Genomic DNA, 7,835 nt, shown 5'->3' with positions numbered 1-7,835 from the left:
AAGTATGGTGGAGGGAGATCATGGTTTGGGGCTGCTTTGCTGCCTCAGGGCCAGGACAGCTTGCGATCATCGGCGGAAAAATTAATTCCCAAGTTTATCCAGACATTTTGCAGGAGAATATAAGTCTATCTGTCCTTCAATTGAAGCTCAACAGAAGTTGGGTGATGCAACAGGACAACGACCCAAACCACAAAAGGTAAATCAACAACAGAATGGCTTCAACAGAAGGAAATACGTCTTATGGAGTGGCCCAGTCAAAGTCCTGACCTCAACCCGATTGAGATGCTGTGGCATGTACTCGAGCAGTTCACACCAGACATCCCAAGAATATGGCTGAACTAGGAATGGTTCAAAATTCCTCCTGACCGTTGTGCTGGTCTGATTCGCAACTACAGAAAACGTTTGGTTGAGGTTATTGCTGCCAAAGGATGGTCAACCAGTTATTAAATCCAATGGTTCACATACTTTGTCCACCCTGCACTGTGAATGTACGCGGTGTGTTCAATAAAGAAATGAAAACGTATAATTGTTTGTGTGTTATTAGTTTAAGCAGACTGTGTTTGTCTATTGTTGTGGCCTAGATGAAGATCAGATCACATTTGATGATGAATTTATGGAGATCCAGGTATATCCAGGTATTTCCAAAGGGTTCACATACTTTTTCTTGTCACTGTAGCCTAACAAATAGCTGATTATTTAGTTGCAGTGGTCAGTGAAAAGCAGTTAAATAAGCCTCTCGCAATATTTCAAAATACATTCTTAGTAAAAAGATCTATTACTGAAAAGAGAAGACAAAGAAAAGGCTCTAATCTGTCTCAAAATTCTCAACTCCCAATTGAGCAAACAGTAATCTATATTTTTGGCACCAGCAGAGAGCATCTGGGTGAGTGCACATTCACTGTCTTTATCATTGCAACAGTACCACTGGAACTTATTTTTTGGGGGACAATAATTTCCTCCTCCAGGCTAGATGGATGTCATATTATACAATTTGTGTCGCACCTTTTTGTAGGCCTAGATTAAATGGTTGTTTTTACTGATGTTAGTCACTGTCAGCAGGGTAGGCTACTAATTTGTGTTATATAAAAAAATATGTTGCAGTCATATAAAGTATCGTAGAAATGCATGAAATGTGTTCAAATCTAATTTTATTTGTCACATGCTTCATAAATAACAGGTGTAGACTAACAGGTAAATGCTTACTTACGGGCCTTTCCCAACAAGGCAGAGAGAAAGACATTTGAGAAATAATAGAAAAGTAAAACACGTAATAATAAAAGTAATAATAAATGCAAAATTAGTCATGACAACTTGGCTATATACATGGGGTACCTGTACTGAGTTGATGTGCAGGGGTACCATGTCATTTATGTAGACATGTATATGTAACTATGAATAAAGTGACACATGAAAAACAGTAGCAGCAGCGAATGTAATGAGCCAAAAGGTTTTGTGCAAAAAGGGTCAACGAAGATAGCTATTTGGTTAACTATTTAACTATTTAGCCATCTTATGGCTTGTGGGTAGAAGCTCTTCAGGGTCCTGGTGGTTCCAGACTTGCATCGGTAACGCTTCCATGCAGTAGAAGAGAGAACACTCAATAACTTGGGTGGCTGCAGTCTTAACATTTTTTGTGCCTTCCTCTGACACCACCTGGTATAGAGGTCCTGGATGGCAGGGAGCTCGGCCCCAGTGATGTACTGGACCGTACGCACTACCCTCTGTAGTGCCTTGCAGTCGGGATGGCATACCAAGCGAGTGAAGATGCTCTCAATGGTGCAGCTGTAGAACTTTGTGAGTATCTGAGGGCCCATGCCAAATGTTTTCAGTCGCCTGAGGGGAAGAGGGGTTGTTGTGCCCTCTTCACGACTGTGTTGGTTTGGACCATGATAGATCCTTAGTTATGTGGACACAGAGGAACTTGAAGCTCTCGACCCACTCCATTAGAGCCCTGTCGATGTGAATGGGGGTGTGATCGGCCCTCCATTTCCTGTAGTCCATGATCAGCTCTTTTGTGTTGCTGACGTTGAGGGAGAGGTTGTTGTCCTAGATTGCCTCATCTGTGGGTTAAGGCATTATGCAAATTGGCGTGGGTCTAAGGTATCTGGGATGATTGTGTTGAGGTAAGAAATTACCAGCCTTTCAAGGTTTCAGATGTGAGTGCTATGAGGCTATAGTCATTTAGACAGGTTGGTGTTCTTGGGCACAGGGCCAATAGTGGTCTGCTTGAAACATGTAGGTATTACAGACTGGGTCAGGGAAAAGTTGAAAATGTCAGTGAAGACACTTACCAACTTGTCAGCGCTCTGAGTACAGATCCTGGTAATCCGTTTTGCCCTGCGGCCTTGTGAATGTTAACTTTTTTAACGGTCTTACTCAAATCGGCTTAGGAGAGCACAGTCATCCGGAACAGCTGGTGCTCTCATGCATGGTTCAGTCTGCTTGCCTCAAAGCAAGCATAGAAGGTATTTAGCTTGTCTTGACCTTTTTTAGGGGGGGGGGGTCGCCTAAATATTGCTAGTACACTGCAAATTGAAGACAAAGTGATTGTCATAGGTGAGGTATCTGGTTAGTTTTGCCTATTAACGTTAGTGTGGCGTAGGCTAAGGGACTCGCCCTGTGCAGAGGTAAAAGTAGCCATAGCTCCAGTATGGAGACCTGGGCTATGAATGTGCTGTTTGATGTTTAGCTGTGTAGCTAGCTAGTCCTGTCATAGCTAGCTAGCATTCACCGAGTGGGTCAGTATTCTAGTTATAGCAAGAACACTGCTCGGGTGCCTGGCGTGGGCCTCCTTGGCAAGGGGAAGCGGTAGCCATGACTCGGGAGAGTGAGCTACAAGCCTGTCGTAAACTGCACGCAGTAAACCAGAGAGAACCGCAAGTTGGAGTTTCTCTACAGGCTAGACGGCTCTCACGACCGCAGTACCGGAAGGTAGGACTGGTCAGCCTAGCCAGCGAGGGCGCTAGAAAGCTAGATGGAGAAAATAATACTGCTGTGCAGGTAGAGAGCGAGCAAAGGAGCTAGTTCTAGTTGTGTGATTCGCCGATCCTTAGCTGTGTAGCCAGCTACTCTTGGTGTTTAGCTAGCTATCATTACCCTGAAAGGTTAGTAACCTAGCTATTGCAAGCACACTGCTAGCTGAAAATAATGTGCATTCTTTGTTAGCTAGCTAGATTAGCTTAGAGTATGGCATCTTCAATGTCTCTTTCCTTTCTTCCATCTAGGTGGGAACAAGCGACACAAAGCAGGTAGCTACAGTACCCGTCAAAAGTTGACACACCTACTCATTCAAGGGTTTTTCTTAATTTTGACTATTTTCTACATTGTAGAATAATAGTGAAGACATACAAACTATGAAATAACACATATGGAATCGTGTAGTAACCAAAATGTTTTAAATTCTTCAAAGTAGCCACCCTTTGCCTCGATGACAGCTTTGCACACAGAGGTAGTCCCTGGAATGCTTTTCCAACAGTCTTGAAGGAGTTCCCACATATGCTAAGCACTTGTTGGCTGCTTTTCTTTACTCTGCAGTCCAACTCATCTCAATTGGGTTGAGGTCAGGTGATTGTGGAGACCAGGTTACCAGATGCAGCACTCCATCACTCTCCTTGGTCAAATAGCCCTTACACAGTTTGGAGGTTCCACTGGGCCGTTTTTTTTGTGTCTCAGTGCACCCATTGTTTTGCATCAAGCTCAAATATGATAATTGCTCAATTTTCCTTGGTAAAGGTTATATCATACTACTGTTTTTATAGGGAATTATCTCTTGTGTTTGTTCGTGGTGGATCAACCATGTTAAATAACACCCGTGTAAGAAAGAGTACACAGCACATTCCCACCTACAGTAGGTCTAACGTCAAAGGTCAAATATCTTCTCTAACCCAGGGCCAGAGTTTAAAGTTGTTCTCCTTAAGCATATGAAAGATAGAACAGCCGGCAGAATTCAAATGCAATGTATGATGATTACTATGAAATAAATAAGTGCTGGAAGTTCAGAAGTTCAACATTTTGATCTATTGAGACACCAGTATGAAAACCAACAGCAGTGTTTGAAAGTTTCCCTCTACTTGTAATAGTAGAGTTAACAATGTAAGAGTAATCGACAAACAGCCTATTCTCTTGAAATGTACCTACCCTCCACGGGAAGTAACTTAAAGGGATAGTTCACGCCAAAATCAAAACCTGAACTTTGGAAGTAGATAAATTCAAATGCTCCTTACGACAGATTAACAAATTAGTTACAACACACCTAAAGTATTTGGAGATGGGGACATCAACTTTGTCTCGCAAATAAACAGACAGGTGTCAAGAGAGTTGTTTAGGATTTACTGAGGTAGAAAAGGGGGGAAGAAAGTTACAGGTATAGAACATTAGGGAGTTTTCTTATACAGCCCAATGATCCGTACATCAACTGATTTAATTTTCATTACTTCAATTCATGCCCGTGAGGTGTAAAGGAAGGGGTTAGAGACTATTAACATGTAAAAGCAGCAAATAAAAGCAAACATGACAGAGATTTTTAAAGAGGGTTGGCGGGAGCAGCATTTACCTGAGGGAGCTAGCGCCGGACTAGCTGACAACCCACGGAGGCAAGAGTCATCGCCGTTTCCTTCCTTCACTTAATGCCGTGAGAGATGACACATAGGCTGTCGACAGTGCCAGGCCTGTACATTAATAAGCTGTGCACTCAGGCCAGGAAATGGGGAGAAAAGGACCAAGGAGAGGCTTATTTTTGTATTCATTTTCTTTAGCTACAGACTGCAAGAAAATCTACAATATTTGTTTTACCTGGCCTAGGTTTGGCTGAGATTATCCAAGTGTGTATCCCAAAAACATTGCGCAAAACTACGAGTTTGAGCTGAGAATGGAAAACATTAAATGAGTTCATATCACTTCCCTATCCTTCTAAAGTCAGACCGAAACCGAAATAGAAAGTAATGTAAACGTTTGCCAGGGAGGCTTATTAATCATGGAATGATTTCATTTGACTTATTTTATCAAAGCAATGTTTTTTAATCTCTTTGATGAGTATGCTGTGTACGGTAATGTTACACAGTTCCTCCCTATTCTATAGGAGCTAATCAAAAGACAATTCCCAACATTTTGCAGGTGACAACTTAATCAAAGTGCAACACAACTTTAAAGGAACATCATAGCACAATCTATGGGGGACTGGCTTCTGTTTCAAATTTTGCCTAAATGTTCTTTGGGATGTAGTGGGACTCACGAAGGAGAAGTGGTAGTGGCTCAACTCAACCAGGTGCTGGGAAAGGGGGAAGCAGGCACAAGATCCAAAAACAGGGAAATATATAAAGAATTGAAGACACCATGGCCTTTGTAGTTGAGACAAAAAGGAATGAATCCATAAAATAAGTGGAGCCGGAAACACACAGGAGGGCCCTGGCAAACTCCTCACGGCGACAGATACCGGCCAAGGAACGCCGGCATGGTCATTTAATGGAAATAGGAGAGGAGAAGGAGGAGGGAGAATGTGGGGAGATGGTGCCCCTGGGAATGGCATTTGGAATCATGTGGAGGCAGGGATATCTACCTGATTCAAGTTACATTAGGAAAAGACACAGAGGTAATAACTCCATTAGTGGACTCGCTCCTTTGTCTTCCTCTCTCCCTTGCCCTACACATACAGACACACACATACGCAACCTCTTTGGATTCTCTCAAATTCCATCCACTCCTACTCTCTTTTTCCTCACATACACACATACACACCATCTCCAGAATCTATATAAACCCATCTACTCACTGTCTCTCACACACACACACACACACACACACACACACACACACACACACACACACACACACACACACACACACACACACACACACACAACACTCTCCAGAAGCTTTCTGATCCATCCATTTGATCTCTCAAACTCCCTCTCTTTCTACCCCCAGCATATTTTCTGTCATTGCTTGATGACATATTGAGGAATAGTACGATGAATACCATTAATATTGCACTGAAGATGCAACAAGACATTAATTATTTACCTATGTGCTTTGAAACTCCCATCATGAACTGTGCATCACGTTTATGTTCTATTTCTCTTCAGTAGAGTAGATTTGCAGTGTGCAAATGAGTGCACACATGTGAACTGTGAACAATGATTGTGCATGTGTGTTGATACTGTATGTGCTTCCCTGCATAATACACTTGTGTGTGTCTTCTATTTTAATGTCTATGTGTTGCGACTCAAGTATGGGTTTGCAAAATTGCAGTAACTTTCCCTAAATTCTCAGCTTTTCCAGAGATCCCAATGGGAAGATTACCAGAATCAGGAAGCATTACATTCTCCAACAAGGATTTCTGGAAAATCTGGGAATTTTGGGGAAGTGACCAGAATTTTTCAACCCTAGAATCAAGACAGGGTAGCGAGGGGAGTTGGGCAGGGAAGTCAGCTGAGGTAAGGCCTTGATGGATCACTTTCCAGAGGGGTGTCAGCCACTCTCCCCTGCGAACACAGCCTAATGGTAGAGAGCCTCCCAAGGCTAGGCTAAGCTAAGACAGTGTGCCAGAGCCGGTACCAGTCAACCCACGGGGGTATATGGAATGTGGGGGTAGGGAGTGTGTTTGCGAGTCTCACACACAGTAATTACGACACACGCATACACACAAAGTTATTGTGGCTAGGTGTCAATCAGCAGACACAGAGGGTTTTGGGAGTGTGTATGTGTGGTAATATAATTGGGGCGGCAGGGTAGCCTAGTGGTTAGAGAGTTGGACTAGGAACCAGAAGGTTGCAAGTTCAAACCCCTGAGCTGACAAGGTACTAATCTGTCATTCTGCCCCTGAACAGGCAGTTAACCCACTGTTCCTAGGCTGTCATTGAAAATAAGAATTTGTTCTTAACTGCCTGGTCAAATTAAAAAATTTAAATTAAATGTGTACCCTCCCACACAATGTAGCACCCAGAGGGTATATGGTAGGGTGTTATCATGTGTACTCCCCTATTACCTCACTTATATGTCTGTCAAGTGCATCTGCATGTGTTTCTCTCTACCACCTATGTGCCTCACACCGCCTCTATTCTTGTTTACCAATTTATCAGCATGCTTGCTCAACAATCATCTAATTGAACAAACTTGACCAATTCAACCTTCTACATGCAGAGCACCACGTGACCCCCTGTCAGTGGCACATTCTGTCCTCCAGCAGACAAGACGCCAGGACGATCACAGAGACAGTGGGAGACTGCTGAAATTTTGCAGTGCCATGCCTTGGCTGATTAGGAACTATTACCATGGGCTCCTCAGTCAAGCTCAACTAGACTCTGTTTATTATCAGATGGCAGCCTTCGTTTCCACTGCTGTGGGACACACATGCAGAAAGTAAACACTCAAGGTTGACAGCTATAACAGAGGGGCACAGGCTGCACTGCTTCACCTTTCAAGGGGGAGGGAGGACAGCTATAGGGGAGGGAGGATGGTTTATGTGTGCTGTTTGATGGAGCCTCATGGGCATAATAATGGGATTAATTAGGGATGTGTGGCATATGCACAAAACCCACAGTCAAATGTGAAGGCACAAACACACACACATCTATCCCCCCACACACACACAAAGCATGGAAACAAAACCAACAAGAACGGTATCCTACAGGGAGGCTGCAAACAACAGCTGAAAAAAATCAATACCAAGTTAGCTGCTTGGCTTTTTTTATCGGAAGGCACAGCTGGCTTCAACACATGTTAGAGACTGCCGAATATTAACACAAAAACCTGAAATTCAACGTTGTTCATAATTGGAAATAAACACTTAACTATAGACTGGAAAAAACGCTGTTTCCGTTCTTCCATGGCATGTGAAA

The sequence above is a fragment of the Oncorhynchus tshawytscha genome, linkage group LG08 (assembly GCF_018296145.1).
Source record: "Oncorhynchus tshawytscha isolate Ot180627B linkage group LG08, Otsh_v2.0, whole genome shotgun sequence".
Taxonomy (NCBI): domain Eukaryota; kingdom Metazoa; phylum Chordata; class Actinopteri; order Salmoniformes; family Salmonidae; genus Oncorhynchus; species Oncorhynchus tshawytscha.
The sequence above is the reverse complement of the archived record's forward strand: the minus strand, read 5'-3'. Positions refer to the sequence as shown.